An 11,979-nucleotide genomic window follows, 5' to 3' on the forward strand; every position below is an offset into this window, starting at 1 on the left:
ACTCACAGAATTGCTGAACATTTACCAGTTGGTTTGGGTGAGCTGGTGTGAGTTGCCTCCAACACATCACTGGACAGAATGTGCTGACTGATGAGGCCAGGGTCACGGAGCCTCCAGCATAAAGTCAGCAATACCCAAACCATGTGAACTAAACACTGCATGGGTGGTTTGTTAAGAGAAAATTGGGATGCCGAGATACTATTAGCTAAAGAAGGAGAAAAAAATATTAGGAAGACAAAAATAAGAAACCTACCCTCAGTGCCATTGTTTAAACATATTTTAATGATTTCAGGCTAAGAAAGAAATTTTCAGCAAAGTTCAAATATTACAGGTATGAGTGCCGTGGGTATTCAGGGACCTAGAAATCAGACTCTCTCCACCTAAGGAAAAATCACTATTTTTTTGATTCTTGTTTTAATAGCTCAGAAAATCTATTTTTAAACCTGAACACGTTTAACACAGGTGATCAGGTTCAGAAAAAAAAGAGAGAGAGAGAGAGCTAAACTGATGGTCTTTCTCTCTTTTGTAAAAGTATCTTTATTTTTGGAGATGTTTTTGCTATAGGGCATGTGCGCTCGCCAGGAAGAAGACAGAGATAGAGAGATAGAAAGCGAGAAATCACCCCCTGGGGGGGATGGCCATACCACAATCTCTTCTCCTCTAGTCTCGTCTTGGGATCTTGGGCACGCACGCGCACACACCCAGCATGAGTTTAAGCCACCAGGTCCGGGACTCAAACCGTGGTTGGCTACATGGGAGTTCAGTGACATAGCCATTACGCTAGCTGCTGGTCCTGAAAGTATCATTTCTTACAGGAATTTTGTTTGTTTTTTGTTAGAGAGATTTTGCTATAGGGTGAGCATGCCTGCCAGACAAACAGTGAGAGACAGAAAGTGAGAAATCACCCCCTAGGGGGATAGTCACACTATAATCCCTACTCCATTCTTCTCTCAGGATTTTGGGCATGCACATACATGTGCCCAGTACAAGTTTAATCCACTGGCTCTGGGATTTGAACCAAGGTCAACTACGTGAAAGTACAACAATGTAACCATTATGCCATCTGCTGATCTCTCTTAAAAGAATTTTAACAGCTTTATAGAAATATAATTCACACTCCATGTATTTTACTCAAAGGACAAAACTCAATGCTTTGTTTCATAGAATTATTTTATTTATTCACTGTGTCTGCAAGCCCCAGCCAACCAAGTCTATTTGCTGTCTCTATAGATATGCCTATCTCAGAATTTCACACAGATGGAATCGTACAGTCTATATTCCTTTATGCCTGGCTTCTTTTACTTAACATGCTGTTCTATGGTTCGTTCATGTTGTGCCATGTATCAGTGGTTCTTTTCATTGCTGAGTAGTATTCCAGTGTATAGATATTCTACATTATGTTTATTCACTCCTTAGTTGAAAAAACATCGGGATTATATTCCCTTTTTGGCTGTTCTGAAAATGCTGCTATGAACTTTCATGTACCAGTTTTTATGTGGACATTTTTTAATTTCTCTCTCTCTCTTTCTTTTAAGGAATTATTTTATTTAACTTTATTTATTTATTTTTAATTTGACCAGAGAGGGACAAAGTGAGAGAGAGAGGATAAGAAAGCAAGCTGCCAGGTCCAAGACTTGAAATGTGGTTGACCATGTGGGAGTCCAGCATCCTTAACCACCACACCACCTGCTGGCCTTCATGTTTCTATTTCCCTTAAACCAATGGTTTTAAGTTAAAATGTTTATGTTTGGCACAGTTTCTTACTTAAGAAATTGTCGTTTAGGTCCTAAGTCAGAAATCCCATATCTAGAATTTCAGTCCTCTTAAATATTGAATGACCACTCCAACCCTGCTATTTCTAGGCAGAGAGGAGGAGAATTCTGTCTGTTAGGAGAAAGTAGAAGCTGACTTGGGGCTCACCAGTCACTGCGCAGACATGACTGAATTCCCTCTGCAGCACCTGAGTCTGGGCCTTACCCACAGCAGGCTCACAACAATTAACCCCTCGTAATGTTCCTTCAGTGACTGTCCATATGCGAAGTATAAAGAATAGTAGAAATACAACCTTTTTCTTGGCCTGGAAATCAGAGTTATGAGATTTGGGAAACTTGAAAGAAATGGGGGGAGGAGGAATAGCTTTCCTGATAGAGGCCAGTGGAAAATTTCATTTTCTCCCTTGCGTGACTTGGGAGAGTTCTTCGATGTGTCCTGCAGACCTGCAAGGAAAAAGAGGCCCCTATATTAATTTATATAGCAACTTTCTTCTAAGAAATCCAGCGTGTCTCAAACAGTCTTTGACTCATTCCCCCTAGGGAGTTTGCATAACGTGCATAAGAAATTACTTCTTTTAAAATTTACACTCTCCAGTTGGCCAGTACTGGGCAGAAATAGAACTGGGAAAGCAAAACTCCTGACCAAACATTCCACTATAATATTTTCAGTGAGCTTCTATAAATTAATGCATATCCTTAAAAACAGGATCTCCTCATAATATCCCCATGACTCTACTCACCGATGACTGATGTTCCTTTCAGCAGGCGCAAAACTTTCCCTTCCAAATTAGAGTCAACTGGTATGGCATGTACCATGAAATCGAAGTGTATCATTTATGTACAATTAAGCTCTCAGGACCACCCAGACCCTCAAACAGACAGTCCAGGTTTTACTCTCTAGCTCAGCCCTCCTAATTCACCCCAACTGAGAACCTCTGAAGCGTTCTAGGACCTGCTTGATTCAGAGGACAGTCCAGCTTACAGACACAGGCAGAAAGCTGGAGCCTGAGCCCAGCTCACTGCTGTTCTGTGCTGTGTCTCAGGGTTGCACTGACCTTCGGGGTCTTGCTGGGCAGAATATCTGGCTCCAGTTTCCCCAAGTCCAGCTCAGGGCCTAGGTGGATAAGCCTGGGAAAGCTTCTGGTATCAGCTATATGCAGGGTCAAACCCAGCCCTGAATAGCAGATATTTGTATTGGAGTTTTCCTCAAGACATTATTCTGATGTTGTCTATGCCAACCCTGAGAAAAGAAATGTGGGGTCAGAGTGACATGGATACCTTGGGGAACCATATCCGGGGCAATATCTGTACCTTTATTCCCACCCCCCAAAACCTCTGGGCTCCCTAAGTTTCTTCCCAGTGTCTACCAGGGAATGGGAAGTTTTAATCCAGTTAGTGATAAGTAGTTCATACAGTGTCCCATGCTGCCTCTAACCTTAGGTATATTTTGTTTGAGATCCCCATAATCTTAACAAGCACATTATTTGAAATTTGCGTTAGTTGTCAACCAGGATTCATTAAAAAATTGGGGGGGGGGAGTCAGAGCAACATCACAATGTCATCCTTTTTGACAATTGAAGAATTTTGAGATGGAGAAAGAGGAACATTTAACCCAGCGTGGGGCACTTTTAAATACAGAGTCCTGTGTGACTGTACAGATCACAAGTCCAGGAAGTCTGCCCTGCTGCCAATATTCAAAAAGCAAATGATTCTTAAGTTAGAAAATGGTGAGCCCCGTTCTGCATTTCCAAATGGCAGCATGTAATTGATCAGTACTGAGTAGTCACTTATGTTAGTTTGCTGGGGCTGCCATAACAACATGTCACAAACTGGGTGGCTTACATGACAGAGATTAATTTTCTCACAAGTCTCGAAGCTCCAGTTTGAGGTAACGGTGTCAGTAGGCCTAAGTCCCTGGCTCGTCCATGGCCTTCCCTGCCCCGTGTCTTCACATGGCCTTCCTCTCCACCTGTCTGTGTTCCCATCTCTAACATGAGTAATACTGGATTAGGGCTCTCCTGGTTAGAGCTAAACTGTCCTTTTAGAGGCGCTGTCACCAAGTGCAGTCACATTTTGAGGTACTGGGGACCAGAGCACCCACATAGGAAATGTGGAGGGGCAGCCACAGCACAGCACAGTGGTCCCAGCCTGCACTCACCCCGCTCCAACACAAGCACAGACAGACTCTGCCTGCCACTCTCCGAGCCGGGTGTCTCTTGTCATCAGTCATCCCATTTTTGCTGCTGTTCCTTTTCCTCCTGGTTCACCTCTTTCATTTAGAGAGATGCGCTCCTTCCCTGTGGCATATGGAATAATGACACCATGGATTAGGGGACAGTGGCTACACTCTATGTTCACATCAGCAAAACTAAGGTTGCTGCTCAAGTGATCCTTTACAAGACAATTATCGATTTCTTTTTTTTGTTGTTGTTAATTGCCCGAGGGCACACACATTCACCATTACTCGAGGAGGGAAAGCAACATCCTCCCCCAATGGGGTATGGCCATGCCACAGTATCTTCTCCATTTTCATCCTGTTGAAATTCGGGGCAGGCCCACTTGTGTGTCTAGCATGTTTTTTAAGCCATCCAGGCAGTTGGCCACATCAGACCAGGCTCCCTTTAACCATTAGGCTACAGGGCCAGCTCGCTCATCAGTTTCTTTTAAAGAAAGAAAGAAAACTAGATGGCCAGGTGGTGGCACAATAGTAGCATGGCTGGACCCACAAGGAAGAGGTCTGGGTCTGTTTCTCTCTGAGCTCACTGTGTGTGTGCATGTGTGCTGGTCACCAGAGACAAGGGGACAATCATGGCATGAAGACCTGGTGGAGATGCCTCCCTCTCTCTCTCTCTCTCTCTCCCTCTTTCTGTCTCAGAAGAAACATATTTATATGTTTATATATATATATGAAGAAATAAAAAAAAAAAAACACTTAAAAGAAAAAAAATGTCTTGGAGTCAGTCAGTGGTGTGATGGTTAAGGTGGCTGAATCTCATATGGCCAACCATGCACTTTGAGTCCTGAACCTGGCAGTTTGAAAATTACGCCAAGCACATGTGCATGTGTGTCCAAAATCCCAAAAGGAGAAGAGATGGCACTATGGCCATTCCCACTCAAGGGTGCTTGCTTTCTCACTTTCTCTATCTCCCTCAGGGAGCACCTATACCCTTTAGCAACTTTTTGTTTTAAGTATCATTACATAGAGATACCGTTAAGCGAAATGCAGGATAGAAGAAACAGAATGAGGTATAACTGACTGCTCTCCTTAGAGGCCGGAGTGGCAGGTTTTAGGAGAGTAAAACGCTCAGCGACTGCATAATTCTTCTCTAGGTCTGATTCCACTTAAAATCCCCCGACTGTTCAAGGGACAGCCCAAATTTCAATGGAAACCCAAACAAGTAGCCCCTTGGAGAGAATGTATTCCCAAATTGGTCTTTGTACCTATTTGTAGAAAAATGTTAGCCAGATTATAGCTGAAAACTCTGCTAATTCTGGGGAAGGTTTTGGGCTGGTGCCTGGAACTATTGAAGCACATATTCACACCTACCACATGTAACACTTAGTAGCAGAATTTCCAGCACAACACTTGAGTACTTTATTTTTAAAAGAAACAGAGTGGTGACTGAAGTCCTGCTCACTCTGTAGATTTCTTACAGGAGGCTCCAGAGAAGGGGAGGGGGACCTTCTGTGCTGAAGAGAGGTATATTTTGCATTTTTAAAAGAAAAAGAGACACAGAAATCTTTGCTTAGAAGCAGGGAACACGTGATGCTAAAATATACAACACGTGCACCTGTGTATAAATAGAAGAAATGACACCAGATCTGCAGGACTCTGAGAAAAGAGAGTATAATGTAATGATTATCTAATAAATCCCAATATTGGAGTTTAAAAAAAACCTTAAAAACATCTTATTCTATGGGCATGCAGATTGAGGTGACTGGATCCCACTTGGCTGACCAGGTGGTTTGAGTCCAGTCTCATGGTTTGAGAATCATCTCGGGCACCTGTGCCTGCATGCTCAGAATCCCAGAGAGAGAATGAAGGAGTGGAATTGTGATGTGGCCATTCCCCCGCCCCCCAAGTAATTTCTCATCTCTCTCCCTCTCTCTTCCTCCCTCTCCCTCTCCCTGCCCTACTCTGGTAAGCGCATACACCTATAGCAAAAACTAAAAAACAAACAACAAAACAAAACACATCTTTTTCTAATGTTGGTTTTAAGACAAGAAAAGAGAGATTCTAAAAACTTAAAGAGTCACCAGCACTCCCCCTAAATGTACCTAAAATGCAATGTCCTTCCCACCCCACATGGCTACTTCTAAACAGGCATTGTCCCGGTGTCCTTAATTGCATGCAATAAAAACCCACCACCACCACCAACAACAACAAAAAAGAACCCGCTGTCTCTATACCAGAATCGCTATTTAGATTCCTGAGTTGAGAAAGCAAAGGCTATTTCAGCTTCAATTCCCTTAGCAGACAGAAGAAAAGGCATCTGACCCGTCAGCTTCTCCAGCTGCTCCCTGGGTCTCCACGGCAGCTAGCTGGCACCGACTGCCAGTCTGACACCAGGGGGCGCAGCGTCCTTTGTCCTGACAGGCATCAAAGACAGGCTCAGAAGCCTGGCTGGGCCTGCAAGAAATTTTGACTTTCCCTCCTTTCAGTTTCTCATTGGAACCAGCCCACTCCCCAACCTCTTTCATCATCTTAGAGCATTTTCTTTCTCCCCGACAGATGCTCAAATTTCCTCCTGCCCACAGTCTCAGATTTGTGAATGCTGCAGGGTTGTGGCTGTAAGGACGCTTCAGAGACACCAGCGCCTGTCCAACCGCTCCTCTGCAAAGCATGGGAGACCTCAGCCACCACCAAGCATTTGTTCTCTCTTGGAAGCCCCTAAATTCAGAACATTCCTAGTGATTCTTCCAGTGCAGAGAATGCTCAAGGAATGAGCTTCCTGTCACATCCATCCTCTAATATCCCTCCCCTTTCCACTTGCAAAAATAATCACAAATTAGGAAACTGTTTTGGGGAGCTCCTGCTGCCTCATCCCCTCCCCCTCTGTCTGCCCAGAACAGGCTAAGAATAGCTTTTGATGGTGTATATCTACCAAAGAGTCAAGCGTGTGTATATATCCTTTCACTCCCTTCTGCTACTCGAACCCACCTCCTGTGCACCCGAAGTAGGCTGACTGCCTTCCTGTGACCTCACCAGGTTGGCTCTGTGTGTTCTTCAGCAGAAGGAAATCCATTCCTCTCTGCCAAAGTCTCCTGATTCCAAAGACACAGTGCTCCTCTTACAGATAAATGAGCATCCTCTTCCACTTTAAGACACTCTCCTAACCCTGCCCCCCCCACACACACACACACACACTGCAAACTCTCAAATGCCAAAACATACCCTTTTGCAAAAAGCCGTGACATTTCACTGTTCCTAACTGAAGGGCCACAGGGTCCTATATAGGCCTTTGAAAACATCTGCTATGCCTACATTAAGGGATTTCTTTCACACAGTCCTTTCTCTGTCTTACATTTGAGCCTCCAGATAACCCTGAGATGGGCAGGAAAAAATCAAAAGCTTACAAGGCTTGCCCCAATCCCATACCTAGTATAGGTAGAGGGAGCACTAGGGTCCTGGGTGTTAGGGCATGGGGTAGGGAGGTGCTTGCCCAATTGTGCCAAGGCCTGAAAGGAATACAGCCACTACAAATAACTAGATTATATACACTGAGGGGCCCTAAGGTCTCTTCTCCTAAGAATGTGTAGCATATAGCATACATTAGTGAAATAGGCAGGAGGAGAGACAAAGAAGGGGTGATGTCCACGCTAATCTGACCGCTCTTTCTACCTTCAGCATCACTCCTTTTTTCTCCCCATTCACCTTAGAGTAAGGGGCAAGTGCTGAGCCTGGAGACAGGTAGCCAGGCCTTGTTATCTTGACTGTGAGCTTCCTTCGCTCACTCATAAAATAGTGATTACGCCTCTCAGATATAGAGAGAGTCACCAGAGGAATGTAAATGTTCTCTGGGAGAGGGAGTGGAATGGGAGACTTTTACTTTCATTTTACACTCTTTTGTATTATTTGAAGTAGTCTGATTTATGTATGTATTCCTTTTATAATTCTATTTTTAAAATTTCACTGGGGCTGGGCCAGCAGGTAGCATGGTGGTTAAAGGAGCTGAATTTCCACATGACTGACTGCAGTTCAAATCCCGGACCTGGTGGCTTGCTTTCTCACTTTCCCTTTTTCTCTGTCTCTGTCTGGTCAAATTTAAAAAATAATAACAAATACAAATAAATAAATAAATAAATAATTCATTAAAAACAATTTCATTGGGGCTAATGATGCTCTGATGTTCATTAGAGCTGCTGTTATTAATGACACTTGTCGCATCTGGCTGGGCACATGATTGCACACAGTTGGCACCCCCTAAACAGGAGTTTATTCTTCGCTATAATGCCTCCCTCAAAATGTGGAAGCAAACAGACTTCAAGTCAAGAGGTCTGAGGAGAACTGCAGACTGCTCTAAACTCCCCGAATGCCCTTGAGTAAGTGAAGCCCTTCTCTGTGCCTCAGTTTCTTCATCTGTAAAATGACAAGACATAGGCCAATTTATGTGGAAAATGGTGGGAAGGAGAGGACAACAGAAAGTACCCCCCCCAAATGCCTAGGGTACTTTTAAAAATCCAGTCTTGGTCTTTGCAAGAGATCTCTGAAGCTGGAGTTCACAGACAGAAACACCTTCTTGTGAAACATTGCCATCTAGGATAGGAGGGAACGACTGCAGACAGTAGAATAAGTTCTGCAGCAAGAACAGAAATTCAATTAGGAAACAGATAATGTGTGAACACTGCAAGGTCATCAACTTAGGACAGGAGGTGGGGGAAAGTTTGGGCTGTTCCTTGGGTGCAGTCTGTACTATGATCCTATCCTAATGAGAGATGCCTTGTTGGGCAGAAGGCGTGTAATTCAAGGTCCAGAGATCCCTGGCCCTGGCTGTTTCCTAGAGGGAGGATTCTGTATGGGGCCCAGAGCTGGCACTGGTGAGACTGGGCCTTCTCTCAGCAGGTCCAGGGGAGCTGCTCTTTGGATAAATGAGCTTCAGACAGAATCAAAAGGAACTCTATTCCCACAAGGATAGGGCTAAAACACGTCTCCAGTTTCTTCCAGCATTACCTTTATCTGAAGAACAACAAACAAGTGGAGAAACTGGGCCATAGGCATACAGAAACTTAGTTCTGTCCTTCTTCCTCTTAGCCACTGGTTCGGGAGACTTTTGGTGCACCTCAGCTCCTGAAAATCAAATAGAGATTTGCTCCTGGAAAACACAAGCTGATCTGTTTCCCACTCTGCCAGGAATGGGAGATTTTCCTCGGAGTCTGCTTTCCCAGCACTTGGCCTTTTGGGGACTAGAGGCAGGTAGTCTGGTGGGTAAGAAGGTTGCTACTTTCTTTTCGCCCCGTGGTCTCCCTATTTAAAGCAGCACCGCCTGTCGCAGCAGCTTCGTGCCAATATTTGCAGGCAGGAAGATTTTCTGACATTGTAAGGGGGGGTGTTCAGAGCAGATGGGAGGCCTTTCTCAAGGCCATCAGGGCAGAGCAGAAATTGGTTACACCGGCACCCTGGGAGGAGTCCCTAGCCCCCACTCTCTTGGTCAGCACCCAGAAGGTATCTGCGTTTACTTTTTAAAAGGGGGAGGGAGGGAATTTTTCGTATCTCCGTTATCTGACTGTTCTTGTTAGGATTCCATCTCCCCCCTCAAGCCCATATTGTCATTTTGTAAAGGGGAGGCAATGTTTTCAGTTCTTGAGGGATCTGGAATAACGGGATCAGAGTATGCCTGCACTTGGAAGACCCTCTTCTTTTTTCTTTTCATCTAAGAAAGTGGAGAGGGAAGAAGCACTTTGCAGCAAAACCCCGGGCAGGTAGCAACAACTCCACCTGATCTCCGAGGCAAAACCCAAACAAATAAAAATAGCTCCAACCACTACGTTTCGGCAAAACCTGTATTCTGCGAAACTTTGTCTTTTCAGAGAAATGGCTTTCACTGTACAAGTCACTTTCAAAGGCAGTGCCAAATGTCTTGCCACTTGTTAAAACGTCTCGGTGCTTTTTCTGCGTGGTTCTTTTCTGCGCGCGTTTGTATCCCTAATAAGCAGAGTTGTTTATTATCCTTGGGTCCGTGCCCCTGGGATTGAACTGAAATAAAACAGGAGCGCCGAAGCTGAGCGCTGGAAAATCCACTGGGTTTCCCAGGCCCAGGAAGGTCCTCGGGGCCGTCACGGTACCCGCCTGCAGAGAGCCCACCCGAGCGTGCATGCCCGGCGCAGGCAGTTTGCAGGAGGTTTTCCAGGTGCAGCGAGGTCCTGGGAAACCCAAAGAGCACAAGAAAGAGCCACACAGAGAAGAGAGATGGCACTCAGGACTGGGAGCAGGGCTGACTGAAGGCTGACAATGCTAATAGTGCCAGAATTATGGACTGCGGCGCGGGAAGCGTTCTGAGCAGTCTTTAAGCTCAAAGTCTCAACTTTCATCTTTGTGCAATAAATTCTCACTAATAAATTCCCGTTTTTCCATGTAGCCTCACAGTCCCCGCTGTCAAAACGCATATCCTAAACAAGATGAGGTTTACTTTCTCTCCGCCCCCGCGGTTACCTAATATTCATCCCCTTTTCGTTTTCAGCCGGGTGTTATTGTGACTGAGGGTGATGTGAGCGCACGTACTAAGAAATAAGCGGTCCTGTATTCCAGCTATAAAAAATGGCTTTCTGTCTCATCGGACTCCACACGTGCTTCCACTGCCACCCCACGTAGGGCTTCTTCCAAATTTCGCTGCTCCCCAAACGGAGTGAGGTTCGCTACTAAATCGCAGAAACCCGCCTCAGAGACAACACGCAGAGTGCCTGCGGCATCTGGGGCCAAATTTCCCGGATTAGCCCAGCCCGCGCCTCCACGTCCCAAATTTAAAGTCGGGCAGACTCAGCTGGAGATTTAGCCGGAAAGAAGGTTGTTAAACGCTCTCCAGACCCCGGGCCGTGCGCTTCCCAAATGAGACTTGCAGCTCCAGGGTTCGGTTCGAACTGTCCTTGCCACATGTTCCTGTGAGAGACCCAGCTCAGTCCCCAGCTTCCAAAAATTCTCCCAACCGGCTACAAAGACTGTTCAAATCGTCCTTGCTAGCTCTGCTCTCTCATCCAGTGGGCTGTTTAAAAATACAGAGATCTGTTTACTCGCAAGAGCAGAGTAATTTCCCTCAACTCTTGCAAGAGGTTTTAGGCACCCCCTGGGTGGCAGCGGGTCCAAGTGTCCGAGAAGTTTCCCGAATTACAAGAAGTAATAAAATGAATTTCGGTGCAGGGAATAGTGCTGGATGGAGTGCCAGGTGGGGTCGGGGTAGGAGCCCAGGAAGCCGACAGGAGGCTTTTTGTTTTTGCAACTTCGACTTGCGCAGGGGCGCAAGCATCCGGGGCATTGCTTTGTGGTTTCCGAATTTAGAACTTAGAGAACTGTACAGAGTTTGACCCGACCCCTGCAGCCAAGGGCTGGCACAGCTTTCGAGATGTGTGTGTGTGTGTGGGGGGGGGGTGCTTTATCTAGTTCCCGAAGAGCAGGGGCACGGGCGCAGCTCGCTGGGCACTGCCACGCGCAGCTTTGCCCGCTGCTCCGGGCTCTTTTGCCCTCTCCCTTTTGGTGTCACCCTCAGATCGATCCCACTGCTACAAGGATTGCTCCGGGGTCAGGAGGACCAACCGTCCAGGCTGCGGAAACCTCCAACAGGTTGTTTTATCCAGGAGCTGGCCTGGTTTAAATATCAAAGTGCTTGGGCCGCACTAAACTGGAGCCGAGACGCAGACACCCAAGGAGCCCTGGAACGAAAGTCGCGTTGGGGGAGTCACTTTAAATAACCTTGTTTTCTCTCCAACTCTCCGACTTCTCCCGAAATAGTACAAGTTGCGCCGTGTGGAATGGCGCTCAGCAAGCCTAAATAAACCGCTTCAGGCTGTAAACTCACAGCTTATTTGGGTTCTTCTTCCCTCCATCCCGGTAGTTACTACAAAACCCAGCTCGGCTGTAAAGCGATAGGTATTTATTTGGGAATTGGAAGATCCCCCTTCGAAATGCCCTAAACTCTTGTAAAGCGAAAGATGAAAAGGGAGCGCTGCACTAGTGTGTTGTAATTGAATTCTGCCTTCCCCTGGTGCGCAGTTAGGA

The 11,979-nt window shown here is 45.8% G+C and overlaps 1 long non-coding RNA gene across 1 annotated transcript in view; it reads right to left on the reverse strand.

Annotated features, from left to right (window-relative positions):
* Positions 1-1,649: 1,649 nt before the first annotated feature.
* LOC102494048 (uncharacterized) overlaps positions 1,650-11,979 on the reverse strand; it is a 57,249-nt gene continuing 46,919 nt past the window's right edge. Inside the window, exons 2-4 of the long non-coding RNA XR_336766.3 lie at positions 3,931-4,069; positions 2,828-3,012; positions 1,650-2,216 (exon numbers count right to left, since the gene is read on the reverse strand). This is a non-coding gene — a long non-coding RNA (uncharacterized LOC102494048). The remainder of the gene's footprint in view (positions 2,217-2,827; positions 3,013-3,930; positions 4,070-11,979) is intronic.

This window comes from Tupaia chinensis, unplaced genomic scaffold (genome assembly GCF_000334495.1).
Source record: "Tupaia chinensis unplaced genomic scaffold, TupChi_1.0 Scaffold143247_2, whole genome shotgun sequence".
In the NCBI taxonomy this organism is placed as follows: Eukaryota; Metazoa; Chordata; class Mammalia; order Scandentia; family Tupaiidae; genus Tupaia; species Tupaia belangeri.